This window comes from Leptonotus elevatus, chromosome 21 (assembly GCF_054856555.1).
Source record: "Leptonotus elevatus isolate MCC_2025b chromosome 21, RoL_Lele_1.0, whole genome shotgun sequence".
NCBI lineage: Eukaryota > Metazoa > Chordata > Actinopteri > Syngnathiformes > Syngnathidae > Leptonotus > Leptonotus elevatus.
In genome coordinates this window covers 10,383,667-10,403,364 of record NC_141259.1, presented here as the reverse complement: position 1 = coordinate 10,403,364, position 19,698 = coordinate 10,383,667, and the positions used below count along the sequence as shown (strand labels likewise).

Genomic DNA, 19,698 nt, shown 5'->3' with positions numbered 1-19,698 from the left:
ATGGCAGTAACTGAGTTTGTGCCAACATATTCTTCTCACGCCGTTGTGCAAGCTAGTACATTGCGCACCATTAGCGCATCATTTTCACCTCGCGGCCTGCAACCAACAACAATTCTTCTTGCGACAACAACAACAACAACAACAACAACAACACATGACATTTATTCAAATGCCTTTTAGTTGTCACACACGCCGTTATTGGGCCTTACAACTACTCCGCTAATTCCCCAGTAATGACTTTAAAGCTCTGCTGACAGCGGCGTTGCCGGCTAATCGTGCCCCGAGGGGCTGAACGCTTCAAGTCGTCACCACCCTTAATAATGCGCCGGGTTTCGTTTTACCTTCCAGTGATGAGGTTGTACCTGGAGGGCGTAACACATGCCGCACTTCAAGCTGTGCAGGATGCCTCGCTGAGTCACTGGAGTTTATTAAAGTGGCTTCCGCGGAGCTACCATTTTCTGGCAGCCAGATGCTTTTTACCTCGGCCAAAGTATGTTGGCGTTACACCCTTTTATTTGGTTTCTGTCATCTGTCATTATACTTTGGGCTGTCTCGAAAGGAGGCCAAGAAGTCATGAACCAAATTTGACCTTTCAGGCAGATCCTCACGATTTGTACAATGAGCTGCTCGTTCATGGCGGGATCCAGACCCAGCTATGTACGGTAGGTGAAAAAAACACAATCCAGAGAGAGTGAGAGAAAAAAAAAAGAAAAAGAATAAGTATTGTTTTTCACAGATATTCATTGAGCGCTCAAATATCATGTTTACAGTGCAAATGTCAACATGTGCAAATATGACACTTAAGGATGTGTTGACGGAGGTGCAAACGCCAACTCCCAGGTGATGACAGCAGCTGGTGATTATTGAAATGTCAGCGTGCTAATTTGGCAGCCTGCGCAACGGCTGTACAGTGCAGCAAAGGTGGGGGGTGGGGGTGGGGGGTAAGTAAGAAAGACTCGAGTTTTAACCTTCTAGTGGCAAAAGAAAAAAAAATCATTACTTGAGATTAAAAATACAAATGCCAATATTTTATATACATATCGACTTTTTACTGCATTTAACTCATTCACTGCCATTGACGGCTATAAACGTCAAAAAATCATTTGAACTATTTCTATTAGTTAACATTTCCCCCCCCCCCCCTTTTGTTAACAACACTATGAAAACCTAGATTTTTTTTTATTGTACATTTAGAACAGATGTAACATTTGTGATTAATCGTGAGTTAACTAGTGAAGTCACGCGATTAATTACAATTAAAAAATGTAATCGCCTCTTACATGACAAAAATGCTGATTGAATATAAACCCAGTAGGGGTCAGACTCCGGCTAATTAGTGAAGCCCAGAGTTAAAAAGCAAAGATGGCGAAGCAGCATTTAGCTGTTATGCTGCACACGAGTGGAAAATGCTTTTGAATCCAGTTAAGATTTTTTCTTTAATCATTCTATGGTATTTTAGTAGTTTTAGAAATCGACTTCTATTTATTCACTTTACTTTTAAATGTCTCAATGTGTTTAATGAAGGTGAACCTCACTGTCTTAGTGGTATCACTAATGAATGGCCAAACGTACGAGTTGTTTTTGTTTTGTTTTGCAAAAAAGAAAAGAAAAAATCCTTAAAAAAAAAAAGAATAATGACTCCCCCATTCATCATGCTGGTCTCTTTCGCTACACACTTCCTTTGATGGTCCATGGGCATACATCAAAGCGTGGAGACCCCCCAAACATCCATACATTAGGACAAAACCAGCCCCCTCCACAGTGTGAATGCATTAGCAGCTTAGTTATTTTAATTAACTCTTTAGCGTGGCCACCTTTCACCTGCTCCTCAAAAACTCCATCAAACCAAGTTACGATCCGCCGAGCAGACTGGACCGCATTTCATCACGCTTGCTCAGGATGCCAAAGCACAGATGCTTTTCTCTCTCTCCATCATTTAAAATAGTCCCCATGTGTCTTAATAACATGCTTTTCGTCAAAATGCCTCAAGGATCGAGAATTATAGCACTCTTTGCACGCCATTTCTTAGCAATGATATTTTATGGGTTAGCCCTGTTTTATGCAAATGAGCATATGTTTAACCCGCCTCATATACTGCTGGGCCAATGGTGAGTAAAGGTGACGTTACTATGACAAACAGGGCGCCCATAAACACATGAAAAGCATTTTCACTTGTGGAGGCAGCACTTCAGAAGAGACCCAACTATTTTTTTTTTTTTTATATAAGCCATGAAAAAAGTCAATTTGTCATAATATGTCCCCTTCAAAGAACAAACATCCTGTGAACTAGACTCAAGCAATGGATCCAAGTGATTATTTACCGTGTTTCCTCTGTGTGAGCTATCTATATCCAGTGTCCGACAAGACAGCTGATGAACAGTAAAAGACCACAGGGAAAGCCAGACTGAAATAGAATAGAGACAGTTGCCGGCCAAAGGTCGGCAAACTGCACGGCTTAAATTACACAATCAAACTTTGCTTTTGAACTAAACATTAGTCAGGGTGAGTTTGGGGATTTTTTTTTTTTTTGGGTGGTATTTTCAATTGCGTACATAATCAATGCTGTTTTGTTTTGTCTGATCGTTCGTGGAAAAGAACTGTGTGGGATGCGATTATGGGAAGAGAAAAAATGGGGATTCTCACAGAAATGGCCAAAGTCACAAGTTATGCAAAAGTGGCGTACACATTTGTGGCTACTCCCTGGAAGTTCCATTTCAGATGGGGGATTTTGGAAATACTAAAAAGTTGAAAAAGTTGTTTGGCTTCTTTATGAAAAACACTTGAATCAAGTTGTTAGGATGCAGCACAGGGTAGGAATTAAGTGACTGAAAAAGCTAAATCAGCAGGCATAGGCTCCAACTTATCTGTGACCCCAATGAGGACAAGAACTAGTGATGTCAATACCACTTTTTTTTTCAGTCCGATACCAGTAAGAGTACTCAAATCGTGGGTAGTCACCAATACCGATACCAATTACCGATGCCAAAATGACTTTTGATACATAACATTTCCTTGCAAAAAACAATAACAGGTAATTTTAAGGAAAACCTATATGTCCCATTATATCATTTTTGGTTAAAATTTCAATTTTGTATCTTTCTAATTTATAATTTCTAGTCCCTGATTGTAAAGTGGCCAGTATTAGTATTGGTCACTATCACGAGTGCCGATACCTGGTATTAGTACACGCCTATTCCTAACGAGTGCGATAGAAAATGGATGGACGGGAAATTCAATTCTCAGTCATAGACTAACCTGAAATTTTTCACATTTCCGTTTTGTTGCTCTTAGTTTAGCAATTACTAGGTGTGTGCCAAAAAATCAATTCTAATAAGAATCGCGATTCTCATTTAGTACGATTCAGAATAGATTTTAAATGTCCCAAAATCGCTTTTATTAAAATTATTTTATACTATCGTCCCTTTGTTTGTGTGTGCCTTTATTGGGAGCGCTGTTCATGTTGTACCCGATTTGGCCACTTAGAGGCCGTGTGGTTCCACGCGGTCTAATACACTGTTAACTTGTAGCCACATTAGAGAGTAGAAGGAAAAAGTCACGATCAAGTTATTCCAATAAAAGTTGTTTTTTTGCAGCGTGGAGCTGTTCTTCTGAGTGCTGAAAGTGCCGTGAGTAGCGCGCTAATTAGCATTAGCGAGTCAGACAGGAGTAGATCATTACAATTCCTTGCACATCTATAAATTGAAGCAAAAATCATTGTCAATCAAACCATTTTGAATCAAAAATAGTTCGTAATCAAAAATCGATTCTGAATCGAATCGCACACCCAAAATCGGAATCGAATCGTGAGACGTTCAAAGAAAAGAAAAATCTGTGGCGCTTCCTTTCGTTTTAACTTCGGAAAGGAGCTCCTGTTTTGGGAGGACCACGGTCTTCCCATGCACCGATTATCTGACACCCCTGCGACATTCCGCTCAGAGGTTACCACAGGGTCTGTTCTTTCCCATTGATGTTTGGGAGATTTGAAGAATTTTTATTGCGCTTTGTTGCTCTTCCTGTACTTTGGTCATGGGGGAGTCATGGAAAAGAATGCGAAAAGCCACGAAACGGGTCAGTCCTTCTAAATTCATTCGGTGCAGATCATCTGAACAAAAGCAGACTTCCCCAACAGGAACAAACGAGTTAAGATAGCAAGGAGCACATTGTCGAAAGTAAGTATGTCGTTAATGTGAGATGTAAGCGAGTGTTATTTCCCTCCGACGGCCCGACACCATCTTCCCTTTGTCTTGTGGCGCGAGGGAAGGAGGAGCCCCACTTGGCGCCGGGGAAGGATGATTTTCCAAGCAGCCTGTCGACTTCGCTCCTTAATGCTCTCTTCGCCTGCCCCACTGACTGAATTTTTAATAAATGATGAGATGTGGTATGAATAAACCACAAGGCAGCGCAAGCGCCAAAAGGCAGAGAGCGAGAGCTCGAGAGATACCAAGGTAACACAAAAGTGATAAATAAGTCAACAAAGACTCATTTGCACTGCTTGCCTCTTATCGCTATCATTTGCGCCGCTACGCTAAAAGGGATTTGAGTTTGACAAAGCAGGCATCTGCGAAGGCATCGAGTACTTTCTGCGAGCGGATTGCGCTACGTTGCTAAATTTTCAGAGCAAATTATTCATATTATGTACAAATTATTAACTTCTTTTGTCACATGAGCCCTCTAAATCCAAGAAGACATTAATAGGCTGAAGAAGACTCACTGATAAGTAGTTTGTCATGAATTAGGGCCATGTATGGTGCAAATAATTAAGACTGACTAAACTGAAAATGACATGGGCAATTATGTTACTAGGCGATTTTTGTGTTGACAAAAAAAAAAAAAAAGTCTATATTCCAGTTATTCATTTGATCTAGATGAATATCAACAAGTCTTTTACAGGACCACATGGGACGAATATGTTTATTCGGAATGCTTCTTTCCATTGATTGGGAGCGAGATGAATTTAGAAGGCTGCAATCGCGTACGACGAGGCACATCAAGGCCCCGGAATTAGTCAGTGGCGATGGAAGCAAGAGAAGAATGATGAAAGGCAGGGGTGAAAAGCTGTTTAAAATGTCCGCTATTTCATCAAAGTGATTATTGGGGGGTACTTAACAGCATTCATATTAAAATGATTAAGGTCCCCTTTGAAAAGCTAAGAGCTGCTGTGACTGCAGTCGGTGGGAGGTCTTGAATAAAAAAGGCTGAGAGAGGTGGTTATATAGGCTCTTAAATGCTTTACACAAGACATAGTGGAGACTAGGGGGGGGGGGGGATTTTTTACTCATGTACGCTAACTAAAGCGGGCAAATGCAATAATTTGGTCTTATTTTGCCTTAATGGCTCTGCACGTGAAATGGGGAAAAAGTTTAAAACATATGAAGTGAATCTTTCTAATGAACAAATTTGTATTTTGCGTGAATAAAATGTGTAATTTTCGGAGGGAAAAAAATCTAGGTAATCTAAGTAAAATTTTAGAGAATTATTCAAATTTTTCAGAGAAAAGTTTCTAAACCCCTCAAGGAAAATAATTGTATTTTCAGAGCAAAATAATTTATTGGAGAAAAAAGTATTGGGCAGGAAATGTAAAAATGAAGTACAAAAAAAGTAATATTTAGGAAAATTATCCAAATTTTTCTGAGAAAAGTTTCTAATCCCCTCAAGGAAAATATTGTTGTTTTTTTGAGCAAAATCATTTATTAGAGAAAAAAAATCTTGGGGAGGAAATGTAAAAATGAAGAAAACAAATGTACCAAAAAGGTATTTGGGGAGAATAAAATGGAATTTAACCATTTAATGCCAAAATTCCCTGAGACCAGTTTTCTTTAGACATGTTGTATCTTCGCGTTTAATATATTTATTGATTTCTCACACCAACAAAATACAAAAATGTGCACATATTAAAACCCAACCAGACTAACAGCATCCCATCATTCACTGTCAAACTGAATGAGAAACTCAAAGACATTTTGTATCTTAATCGTGTCGTTTAAATATTTGTTAAAAAAAAAAAAAGATTAATTATCAAACAAAATGTACTTTTTATAATCAGTAGACTACGGACTTCATCTCGCTCAAGCTTAGCGTGTTGTCTGCTGGCGTTACGCAAACAGCTCATTCTAAACGTCCACCCGTTCTCCCAACAATCAGCTTGTTAGTCGTTGTTTTGCTCTTTTTGCCTGTTGCGTGTCTACCTCATCTGCTAGCGACAGATTCACAACGCTAATCCCGCTAACACTGGCAGCTTTTTTTTTCTAAAGTCCGTCCATACGGCAGATGGTCGCCGCCGAGCAAACAGGTCACCGTCTTGACGTTTCCCCGAGAGGGAGGGAGTGAGTTCACGTCACCCCTGCGCCTTTATCAGAGCGCCGAGATTAACAAAGCAATTACATAGAATGGGTTGTGCGGCATTGCTGGATCTCTGGGGAGGTTACAGCAAAAGCGGCAAGCAGGTATGCTGCACATTGCCAGGCGGCAAATATTGATCCATTGATTAGCGTCTGAATGTGACTTTGCCGGCGAGCGGTTGCTGAGAGAGCTCTACTCGAGACCCGCGTCCCAAAGTCAATAGGCCTGTAAAATGGCGACGTTGGTGTCGTAATAGTAGAACTAGCATTTATTTGCTTTGGATTTATTTACACCTAACCTGGTAACAATTTAAATGTACACAAAAAAAAAAGTCACTCCCCACAGCTGTTGCTGTGGCGTTGTATCTAACAATGATCTTAACAAGGGAAGCTGCATCGGCTGCGTAAACACGACAACGTCCCGCTTTCATCAAGCATCTGCTTGTCTCTGTGTACAGCCATTAACGCCAACATTACCTCTCTGCAGGCAATCCATTCCGCATCGGTGAGGTTTCGTCCGCTGGACAACAGATTTCTTAAGCCTTGCAAAAAAAAAGAAAAAAAAAAAAGTGAGGTTAGAGGATTAGAATGGTCTCTAAATGCAAATGAAATGTAGCGGCTGCTCTTCAAAGAGTGACAGAATGTTCTTTCTCTGCTGAAAAGGGATTACGGAGATGACGATGAAGAGGCACTAGGTTCAAATTAAGACGTTCTCTGAGGGAATGGGGGGGAAAAAAGCTTGGAAGATGGGATAGATGGAAAGATGATGAATATATATATATATATATATATATATATATATATATATATATATATATATATATATATATATATATATATATATATATATATAAAGAGAGATAGATAGATAGAGAGAGAGAGAGGGAGAGAGAAAGAGAGAGAGACAGATAGGTATTTGGGGTGTCATTTAAAGTTCCTTTAATGCCACTCATTTTTTTAACGCGCAATTAATGACTGCCCCTTACTTGGAAATCCTGTACTGGGGGAATTCCAGTCTCAACGCAGCAGACACGTCCACGTCAAAATTTAGCAGCAATAAATTTAATAATAATGCATTTATTGGTGGAGACTGGGGGGGTCAAGTTGCATTTTACAATTTTAAAAATGTGCAGAATTTCCCAAGTTACTTCGCATTAAAGATTAGATAGCTCTTAATGTGAAAACGAAAATGCACTGAGCTGTCACCAACGTCTCACAAATGCAATTATGCCATCTAGTGGCAGAAAAATGACCTCAACACAAATCAATATTACACAAAGTACAGTACATCATTTTAATATTAACTCAATTTTATGAATTATTATGAAATTACTATTATTCAATAACTAAAAGATACAGATTTATACAGACCAAATTTCTATTAGTTGAACATTTTTTTCCACTTTTATGTTAACAAGAGTATGAAAACAATTTATTGTACATTTAGAACAGATATAAAATTTGTGAATAATCGTGAGTGAACTATTGGCATCATGCGATATATATAAGCCGAATGGCGATCCACGTGCACATAACTGGGGCGGGGGTCGGGGGGGGGTCCGTGAAGTCAATGACAAGTAGGCAACAAATTCGCCACCAAGTTGCCAGAATACAGCTCTGCATGCACACACGTGCGCACATGCGCGCACGCACACCACGGGGGTGTTAACACAGACAGTTGATCACACCTAGCAACTACGGCATTTTTAAACGGATGCCGTCATTGGCAGCAGCGATTGGCTGGCGACCGGTCCAGGGTGTACACCCTTGCCTCTCGCCCAAAGTCAGCTGATCCGAACTCCAGTCATCCGTGACCCTAATGAGGACAAGCGCTTTGGAAAATGGATGGATTTTTCTTAGCCGGCTTAACCGCATTCACGCGGCATCCCTCTGCTTCACACCACAGCGCATTGTTCTTCTCATGACTGATGACGGTGCAAACTCCTAAAGAGGAACCGCTGACTAAATTGCCAGGCTCAGCGCCACGTGCCGAACGGCGTCGGCTTTTTCCGCCGCTGCGGAGATATACGACTTCAATACAGGAATTAGGACTTCATATGCACACAATGCACACAATGCATAAAATGAGTTTCATTAAAAAAATGGGATGATTTCTCTGACCTCTCATTAAATGCAGCTTATAGGGGAAAATAAAAGGATGCAGCGCATAAACGTGTGGCTAAGTAATCCCATAATATACAGGGTATTATGTCTAGAGAAAAAAAAATGCATCCATTTTTCATACTGCTTACCGCGTTCAGGGTCGCAGGCAGCTGGAGCCTATCCCAGCCGACTTAAGGCAATCGGCAGACTAAAGTCAATCATTCTACATAACATGAATGAATGGCGTAATAAAAAATACATATATAGTACACAATATATAAAGAAATATATACAGTATGCACTAGGGATGGGCGATATGATAAAAAAATATATATATATATAATTTGAATAAAATTTGTAATCGCAATTATCGCGGTTCTAAATGTACAATAAAAAAAAATCTAAGTTTTCATAAAAAAAATTAACTAATACAAATATGGCTGCATCTTTTAGTCATTGATACTGTAATTTCATAAATTATGTATTCTATTTTCTATATATATATATATATATATACACATATGGTGCTGATATTGAAAAATTAGTCTAATCTAAGTAAGACACACACTAATGGCGAACATTTTGAGGTGAACTTTAATCCCCATTACACCCCCCCCCCCCCCCCCCCCTCACACTCCATTCATCGCGATGTGACCCGCGGCGTTAAGAACGGTCACCGAGCTCATCAATAAATCAGACCGCTAGCTTCGCAATTTGGGATCCAGAAATAAAATTCTGGCTCAAATGGAAGCATTTGTGCCTCCTGCCTGAATTCAATTCATTTCCAGCTTTCAACCGGGGGGAGATGAAATGATGAAAAAGGAGGCTCTTAACATCTCATCTCTGCTCCGTTTTCCCTGCAGAGAGCACCGGGCATTGTCTAGAGACCGGGTTGCGGAGATCTTCTGCCGAGCTTATTAATTCACTGCTCTCATCTCCCCGAGCTGGCCATCATTACGGCCCTATATATAGAGCCACGCCGGGAATAGTGAGGGATGCATGCGCGAGCACACATACACATACATGCATTAACATTAATGACTTTAGGCTCTACTGGTGTGAGCTCTGAGACGCACACGAAAATCAACTGTGCTCAACAAAAATGAAGCTCTGGAGTTGTATTCACATGATTAGGACATTCGAACCGTGTTTGGGCTTGGGCTGAATTATTTTGTAATGTACTATCCAGTGTTGTGCTCGTAACTAAAAAATGTTTAACTAGTTAGTTACTTCATTTCAAAACTCAATTACTCTGATGATTACTTAAACAAAAAAGTAATGTGTTACTATTTAAAGTATCTCTTTAGTTACTTTAAAAAAAAAGAACAGTAGTAGCTAGTTAGTTACTAGTTACTTTATTTTAAAAGTAACTCAATTACTCTGATGATTACTTAAACAAAAAAGTAATGTGCTACTGTGAAAAGTAACTTTTCAGTTACTTAAAAATAAAAAAATAAAAAAAAAGAACATACACTGTTTCTTTATGCTCAAGTAATGAGCATATTTCCACGTCGAAGAACTCGTCTTGCACTTGCCTTGCCACTCCATGGCATGAATCCGACACCTGCTCACAATGCGTCTTTTTCGTTAGCGGCAATCCATTGTAAACAGGAAGTAGTGCAGTACACAGCAGCCATCCTTTCATTATTTTATTCTGAACCGCTTATCCTCACGAGTGTCACACAATTAAATTATTAAAATAATTTATCAAGTAACTAACAACACAACATATTGTAATTTGTAACTGTAACTGAGTTATTGTATTTAAAAAAGTAATGCGTCAGAGTATTAGGTATTGTAAAATGTAACTAAGTTACAGTAATGCATTACTAGTAACTAGTTACTGCCCAACACTGGTCATGACGCAAAGAAAATGTCAATTTGACTAGGTCGCGGTTGTATAACCGTACCGTTAGATTTACAGGAAATCCTAATCTTGGCTCTTTGGTAGTACAGGCGAAGCCCCCACTGAGCGTGCTAATGAACAATCATCTGCACCTCCTCTGGCGCTTGCATTTTGTTAAAAGTGGGATTAGATTGTGTCGGGGCTGCGCCTTCGTTCCATCCCAAACCTCAGCGGGAGTCTGAACAGGCCATTACGTTCCCCACATTGTGTTAATCAGGATCCAACGTCCGATAGCATTAACGTACATGGCGGATTTGGGTGCAAAAACCTTGTTTAGTGGGATACATATGAGGGGGTCAGGAGCTACAGTAACCCCCCCCCATCAACCCCATCCTGTGTGGCTCGGTAGTGGAGAAGCAGATGGTGCTATGGGGTAGGTGCTCGGAGGGGAAGGGGCGCAGCGCTTGCACACGGCCCTGCCTGAGCCTTGGGGGTGATCGGAGCACATCAGATCCAGTCGGCTTGCAGAATGTGACCCCACTCTCTGTTCTGACGCCACCCCCCCCCCCCCCACCCCTTCAGGGCTTGAACATGGTCAGCCACGCAGAAAGCAAAGGGAAGGCCACTCGCACATGCATGCAATGTAAACCCACCCGCCCCACTTGGAAGGCTTCTAGGACGGGTCGATTCCCAGCCTCCAAAAAAAAAAAAAACACACACACACCCCTTACAACAACGAGGATCCATTAAGTGTCCTGTGCACGCATGTTACATTAACTGACAGCGGGATGAATGATTTATTCCTGCGGCTTTGCTACTGTCAGAGATGGATGGCGTCAATAGGGCTTTTGTCCTTTCTGATGAATCAGCCGATTTTCCACTTTAAACAAAATCTATCCCCGGGAAAGACACAGGTGAGAAATTGTTTAACAGGAAGGAGACAGGAAGCATATTGCTTGACTGTGCAAGGGGATTATCCCAGGATAGTGGGTAGGGCTGCTGAGACCCCACCACCCCCGGGGGCACCCAGTATGAGGCCCCAAACCGGGAATAGAATAGATCCTGGAGTCAAAATATGTTATTATGTGTACAAACTATTAACTGGAGAGTGTGAGATTCCTCAATCTTTTATTTATTTACTCTACCCACCCTGGAATTCTTTGATAGCCTATAACCATGAATAAAATTGCAGGCATGGGAATAATTAAATGACACAAACTGGTAAACGCATCATTGGATAGGTAAATCTTGATCTGTCTTTTGTTTCCATGACAATTAGGACCTTTTACAGTATTAGGCTTTAAGTTCCGTTGTAACACAGAAGTGACCATTCTCCATTAAATTCAGCAAAAACGATAAATATTACCCCAAAAAAACGTACAGCAAACAAAACTGAGCCAAACCACAACTGGGTGGAAACAAGGCTTTACGTTAAAATAATTTTCACCCTGCACTTAGGAACATGCAACGGCACCATGATGTGCCAGGTGCAAGCGAGTGATTTCAGAGTGCTAACAGCAGGAAAAACTTCCCTGTTATTTCCTAGTTGGCTACTAGAATTAGAAATAGAATTTCCAAAATATGGGCAAGCTTCCGAATACGATGACTATTACAAAAAAAAGTGGGCCGAACAAAGCTGGCTCAAACCCTGCTGCTTGATAGAAACACAGCTTTTCGTTATGAACTCCTTTTCACCCTGCACTTATCAATACGCAACCACAATGCACGAGGTTGGAGGTTGGTTTGTCGTGATGCATTGTGCCCTCGATTTGAACATTTTTCAATACAAGAGCAGCGTCACGGTGATGTCCAATAGGAGAAAGGCTGGCGGAGTGATTTCAGGGTGCGAACAGCACTCGACCAACCACTCGGATACCCGCCCCCGTTACTTCCTGTTTTCGAATTTGAATTTAGTTACGTTTATTTCAGTTAAGTAGCCGCTATGTTTAATTGACATAAGGATAAGGAGAGGGTCCTTAAAAAAATCCCTATGGACTCAAAAAAATGTGCCATTCCCTGATTTAACCACGGATGAATGTGAATAAAAATGGCACTTCACGCTCTTGATTAAATCTGTACGACTCTTCAGTGGGCCTGGCGTATTAGATTAGCGACCACGCTGCGACACAGAGTGCGAAATAAGCACAATAGGCTGAGTTTGTGTTTTCCTGGAGGCATATTGCGTGCTCCCATGTCACTCTCGCTCACTGCCGGTGACGACCAAATCCGTCATGACACACGCGGACAACAAAAGGAGCTGCGAGAACGCCTTGCCTCGCCGCCGCCGCCGTACGTTGTTGGCACTATCTCCACAGAACACAAGCCGGGCTACATGCATGGGCTCGGCATTACACGTCACACAACACAGTGAAATCTTTAAGCGCCGTATCGAAAGTGAGGAAGGGGGGGGGGGGGGGGTTGGGGGTGAAAGCCCTCTCGTCAAATAGCTCCACTTGATGGGGCGCTAGAGCAGAACTAGTCCAGATAAAGCTTTTCTGGTCGAAAATTGCAAAAGTCCAGTCATCTGTATGTTCTAGGCAATTCCTTAAATGAGCCCGAGATTAGGGAGTGCATGGTGATTAAGCTCATTTGAAGTATTGAGGATCCATCTGGGCATTGGCAAGAGCCACACTTTAATTAATCTGGTAATGGATGAGAAAAATAAGCACTCTTAGGCACATATCAGCATTTTCCTGAACAGGAGGAAGTGGATAAGATGGAGGGGGGTTAAGGGTGTGTGGGGGCTGGATTTTGCTTCATTTTTTGAGGGAGGGGTGGGGGGTTGGGTTGGGGGGGGGGTCTTTAAAAGGCAGACACAGTGGGAGTGAAATGGAGCACATTGCCTGCAGGGAAATTAGCACTGTAGCTTGATGAATGCACCATTGTATATATGTCATAATGGGGGGAAAAAAGAGATTGTATAGACCATTTTTTAGTTTTGTAATTTTGCTTCTATTGTGACCTCACCTTTGCCCGAGATTCTTCCCCAGCAAAAAGTGAGAGCGCTGCGCTTACAAAAAAAACTGGTTATGCAGTGACAGTAGAACACCCAAGAGTCAACACTACTAGAATTCACAAGAATATATTAGAATGAATTGGAAGGAAATTGGAATGGGCGAGGCCATTTTTGTAAAAATGCATGGCTTGAATGTTAAATGCGTTACCGGTATAATAGCTTGTGCAATTGACGAGCGGCTTGCAATGAACTACTTTGTGTAGCAGCGTAAGAATACATTGTGAGGCAGCACAAAAAGGTACGCTCAGTTAAGAACATTCTTACTGTGAAGCAGAGCTGCAACTAATGTCGGCGGTCCCTGAATTTTATAGTTGTATTTATAAACAATTATAAATGTTACGTTTTATCATTACAGCATTAACACTTAAATGTGTTCTTTGGTCAGTGAAGTCTAGAAAGACTTTAAAAAATGTGTTTTAATGTTTAATATATATATATAAATCCCAAATTAGTTGGGGGGTTTTTAACATACCAAAAAAATATATAAAAACGCTGTCCTTATTTTATTTTTTTAATAAAATCCTTATCCTTCACGAAACTGATCTTAGACTCCCACATAATTTTACTAAAAAAGTCAATATTGAAGAAATAAATTGAGTTTTGTCAAAAGTCAGAATTGTAAAATACAGAATTTGGAGATACAGAATTTATTGATCTAATATATATATATTTTTTATATATTTTTGTTTGTTTTTTAGGTAAAAAACTTCAACATAACATTAATAATTGTCCAAAAAATGTGTTTTATTGCCACTTTGAATCGGTCCTCAGTTTTTCGATGGTACCAACATACACATTACTGTATATGTTTTCTTTCTGGTTGGTTGTCATTTTGAGGTCTGTGTTGTTGACTGAAGCAACCCACTTCGCTCCCGGCTATTTTACTGATTTTGACTGATTTTGCAAGGCCCACGAAATATTGTTTCTATTGCTATAAAAAACATAGGACCTAGTAAAAGAAAGATTAGAATCTCTTCTTTCATCAGGAAAATAAGTTTATTTGTATCTGTTTCCGTTTTGCAGCAATTAGCATTAGATTATAGCTAAGTTTCATCATTATTCACCAACCTGTTGAAAACACTGGGAAAAAAAGAGCTTGTTGCAACATGATCTCTTATACTCTGCTGCCACCTGCTGGCCGGTTTTTGTCCTAACTGCCATTGCTTTAAGCGACCTCTTCAAGTCAGAGGCTGCATCAAAGCCTTCTGTATGTTCTAGCATTAAAAAAAACATTAAAAAAAAACTTTTAAATACGCTTTTGGGAGTGAAGGACAAAGTATTAAAAAATTGTTTTATACGTTTTGGGGTATGAATGATGATGTTTCACTAATTGCAGTACAGTGTCAATTACAGTGATAGTCACTGTTAATAGTATTAACGAGGACGTCACCAGACATGTTTTACCCCGAGTCAAGAATTGGGCTGGCGCTTTAATAACGGAGCCCCAGAAGGAAGGCCTGCGAAGTTCTCTGCCTGGTGGTCAGGAATGTCGCCAAGGCCCATCCCAGGAGTGGACTCCTTGGCCTAATTAGGCTTTACGCTCCTTTAACATTTAATAACGGCCAGCTGGATCTTCAGCTGAATACTTAAACCAAGGAGATACTGAGGGATTTCTGCCAAAATTATCGGGATTATCAGACAAAAGACTTCCTCGCAATATTTGACAAAATATTGCAGTGGCATATTTAGTTCACAAGTGGATCATATTCACATTCAGCTCCTTCGCTATCGGCGTTGTCTGCTAATGAGACAGATGCAAGCGGCGGGACGTGTGCCAACGACGATGGTGAGCCAGCGTGGACGGAATAATAAGCAGTAACTAAGATCTTCTCAAATCCTCTCCTAAAAAGCCTAATCGCATATTGGGAGGTCAACGGACCATCTGTTGACTTGCCAGCCACCTTGGCGCGCTTTCACTACACCTGAACGGCGGCGGGCAATGTGAAGGTATTCCCGGGATGAACAGATTCAATAACTGAAAGCTGGTTATGGACTAAATAATAAGTAACGGGCAGTTTTGGGCCAGACGTGGAATATTAGCTAGGTCAGCTATTTGCAAACATAGTGTTCCTTTGCTATAATGTGGTTCATTGTTCACACTTAAACTAGATTGTGACTTTTTAGGTGATTTCTTCTTCTTTTTTTTTAAACAGTATACAAGCCAATTCCAGTCCAAATTTAGAGAGGCTTGCCTTCAGTGTTGTATAAGGGTGTTGTTGTTCTGTGTGTAGTAAAGTAGTAGTTGTTAAAAATTACGGTAACATACAACATTGTTAGCCCGTTATATGTTAGCATTATGCTAGTGGACACTTTTTTGACAAAATGATATAGTTTGGGTGAATATTTTAGTGTTTAAAGGCATGCTTGACTCATTGAGCCATTTTCCGAAGTAAAATGTTAATATTTTGTCTAGAATGAATTTCATAACTTCATTATTTTTCTTTAAAAACAAAGTTTTCCACTTGCTGTCGACTGAAGATGACATCACCTGTGCTGAGGAAGTAGGTAACGACCGATCAGGGCTCACCTGTTTTCTGTGTTTGGTCAGCAAACTGAGCCGTGATTGGTCGTTATTTACTTCCTCAGCACAGGTTGTGTCATCTTCCGTCGGCAGCAAGTGGAATTTTTTTAATTTTAAGGTATTAATTATACATGAAAAATAATACAGTTGCCAAATTCATTCTGGAAAACTTTTTTGCTGCTGAAAATGTCTCAATGAGTCAAGTTTAAATAAACTATATTTTGTGTCAGATTTATAGTTGCTAAGAAATACTTTTAAAAGCATGTCGGAGGGGTAAAACGATACTTAAAAAATGGGACTGTTTCATTGAAAAAAAATGGAGGTTCACAGTACTCATGGGTGGTCTTGCTTGTATTTTCCACGGAAAGTGTCCGTGAGGTGTATATTAAGACATGCCACCGCCTATTTACCACCTCTGACATCCCCGGCGGACGTACAACCCTTGTCAGCTTTGCTCCAAACCCTCTTGGCGGCATGAGAAAACACACATAATGCCAGCGTGGCCTACTTATTTCCCCTCCCGGAGTGTGTAATAAGGAGTGATGGCTTGTCCTCTTGAGGGAATGTGAAGCCCCCCCCCCCCCCCCACCCCAGAGAGGAAGGGTAGCTCAGGACTTGGATGCTCACATTCCATCAAAAAGGATAAATGAAGTGAAGGAGTGAGGGAGTTGATTTCAAATATTGCAAAGACAATTTTTGGCAGAATAGTGGTTTAGTGGTCTACTGTTTTGAGGTTAGGGGTTCGAAACTGTAATCACGGGACGAGAGCTGCATTCAGGTGCACTCTGTAAATGAAAGTGTTGTAATATTTTGATGACAATTTATTAGTGGAACGAGGGTTATACGATTGCGTGAAAAGTGCCACGTTGATGAAAATGGCGTCTTTTTGAACAGTCGGGACAGATTGAAGACGCAGCAGCTACAGTTTATAAGCTAAGCTCATACAAACGAAAGTAAGCCAGGTCAGCACTACTTCCAAGTCTCCTCAGCGAGTGAACCTGCGTTAAGTCAATCAAATGGCTCCGGATCACACCGCGGATTAGGTGTGTTGACCCACACTGCCGGGGCCACTTACATTAGCAGACTGAAAGCCTGTTACAAAACAACAACAAGTCAGCCAACCTATAGCGGATTGCGTGCGGCTCCTTGGCACGGCCCTGAGTTATAAAACACGAGAGCGCCGCGTGTGGATGTCATCCAGCCCTGAAGGGAGCTGCGGCGACTCAATTCGGTCTGCAGGTCTAATCATCTCGCCATATGTCCTCCCGTCGCCTGGCTGATTACTCGCCTCCTCGCTGATTGTGGCGCGCTTTTGATATATCATATCCGCAGTGGGAAAATGGTAACAGCATGCTTGCACACGCTCTCTGCGAATCTTGACCCCTGATAGAGAAAAAAAAAAAAACACACACAAGCCTGTGGCAGTTCAAAGAAAACCTGCAGATCTCCATTTTGCCCTCGTCCTCACAGGAAACGCAACAAACAAATGGTTGTCCAGGTCGGCGGTAGCTTGGTGACCACGACATCCGTCATCACACTTTTACTATTTGGGTCATCTCCCAGACGTATTCCTCCAGCACAGAAGTGGGCGCGTCAGTTAATTTTGCCGGTCCGTCATCGTCAGTCCGTCGTCGCTATTTTAGGACGGTTGCATCGGCGACAGACCATCGGCGTGATTGGCAAAATAAAAACAATACGAGCCAATATCATTGCGGTCACATTAACTAGCTCCCAATTCCCCCCTTGACCATTAAGGAAAAGTCATTTCCGTAATTTAGTGTTTACTGTCTTCAGATTTGTCACGTCGTCGGTACTGACCCGGTTAGTGGCGATTCTGGTGACGGACGAAAACTCACTTCCGCCAGTGCATAGTCCGTTATTTTAAGTTTCTCGTCATTCGTCAGTGACGAACTGACGGATCTTCCGGCAGTACTGACGGAGTGTAATTTTTTTTTATGACAATGGAGAGACCACGTCCAGATAAGGTGCCGGGTGCATCATCAAATTATTGAGGAAAAAATTGCTTCCATTTTATCATCGGGAAGAAAATGTGTAGAAATCTCAGCTCATATTTTCTCCCTATTTTCATTTGCCCTGTTATGTGGCGTTAAGGGAGGGAATGCAGCCGACTCACGGCTAATCAAAGCGGCTCCCCTCATTTCTCTTAAACTCAGGGCAGAGAGGGAGCTGCGCAGTTAGACAATTAATACCTTTAAAAAACTCAATTTTCCACCTGCTGTTGACTGAAGATGGCATCACCTGTGCTGAGGAAGTAGGTAACGACCGATCACGGCTCACCTGTTTTCTGGGTTTGGTCAGCAAACTGAGCCATGATTGGTTGCACAGGTGATGTCATCTTCAGCCGACCGCAAGCAGCAAAATTAGTTTTTAAAGGTATTAATTGTTCATGAAAAATAATGAAGTTGCTCAATGAGTCAAGCATCCCTTTAAGAAGATCGAAGTTGGCCATCGTAGTTGGTCCTTCCGCCCCCTGATCGTGCAAAAAAATACAGTCCTTACAAAATATTAGAGATAACGGGATTCCATCCAATTTGACTGACATTTTTAACGCTGTGTTCACTAGGTAAAAATCTGAAAATAAACCAAACTTAATATTCGCCTCAAGAGAACAGAACAGACTTAAGATGTCAGTAAACATTTGACTTAAGCCGGTTGTTTTTCTCATCCGTGGATTTTTTTTTTTTTGCAACACGTGGGCGCCTTTTCAGGGGCGGAGGCGCACATTCCTGGGTCTGCGTGATTCACACATTCCGCAAAGCATAAGGAGAGGTACCCCCCCCACCCCCCATTTGTGTGTAGATACCAGACGTGCTTCGGGGAGACGCGGCATCTCCCGCAAGTCGTCTGCGCGACCCCCAACAAGTCGCACAAACAGACAAGACAAGATGATGTTAAGCTGTGCTATGATTGGAAAAGGGCTCAAAAGTTTGGATCTCAGCCAAGGCAGGATAATACTAATATTTGGATCTGGTCCAGATTGAACACCTTGATAGAAACCCACCTCCTCCACACGCCTCAAATGTGTCATCTTCGTTTATCACTCACCGAGAAGGAATCCGTCTCCAACCCTTTCCAAGGGTTTTTGTAAAAAAAAAAATGACGATATAATCATCTTGGAAAGCCCGCCTTTCCCCGCAAGGTTTATTAAACGGCTCCTGGTGGCGACGGATGACGGGTGAACTTTAGCCCCGGCGGGAGTCTGATGCCTGACCGCTGACCCGCTTTCTCTGTGATCATCTAATTGAGAGGGAGCCCTGCGAGTCATTAGCGGCGACATGAGACGACTCCATCGCAGGTGCCGCGGACTACACATGATGGGGTCGATAAAACATGCAAACCAACAATTCATACAGACGGGAATAGATTTATAACACGCTGCACACATCTCACCAGCAGTTATGAATAATACACATGGAGTATATTTGATGAGCCCACCTAGGAGAGGCTATAAACCTATTTTATGCAGGCGAAGTGGCTGGTCTTCATAAAAAAAAATAAAAAAAATGGCACCCTCGCTCTTCATCTGGGTACGAGCATTTTACAGTAGCTGAGGGAGAGCTGATTTGCTGCTGCGAGGAATCTTACGCAATCAAAAAGCAGCAGCCTCCCACGGTGTTGCACCGATGGTGATTATGAAAGCCTGGCCGTGCGGTTCGAGAGTTGCTTTTAGCAACAGAGAATCGAACAATGACACACGGGTTTGGGCAAAGCCGGAGACACCGAGCAGGAAGCCTGGAATTCACAGCGTCGTCCCTCGCTTTTGCTTGGATTCGACTGAACTGGAAACAAACCCGACCACGACCTCATCACGGTCTTATTTTAGGAGATTATTTACGCATGAATCATTCGCACG

The 19,698-nt window shown here is 41.6% G+C and overlaps 1 protein-coding gene across 4 annotated transcripts in view; it reads right to left on the bottom strand.

Annotated features, from left to right (window-relative positions):
- Positions 1 to 19,698, bottom strand: part of csrnp1b (cysteine-serine-rich nuclear protein 1b) — a 109,035-nt gene that overhangs the window by 47,772 nt on the left and 41,565 nt on the right. For 3 of the 4 annotated variants that reach the window (XM_086065887.1, XM_086065886.1, XM_086065888.1), the window contains one exon: positions 6,816 to 6,880. The gene's annotated coding sequence lies outside the window, so the exon portion shown is untranslated. Of the gene's footprint in view, positions 1 to 2,321; positions 2,399 to 6,815; positions 6,881 to 19,698 lie in introns of those variants that run through there. The other variant, XM_086065889.1, reaches the window with a different exon arrangement.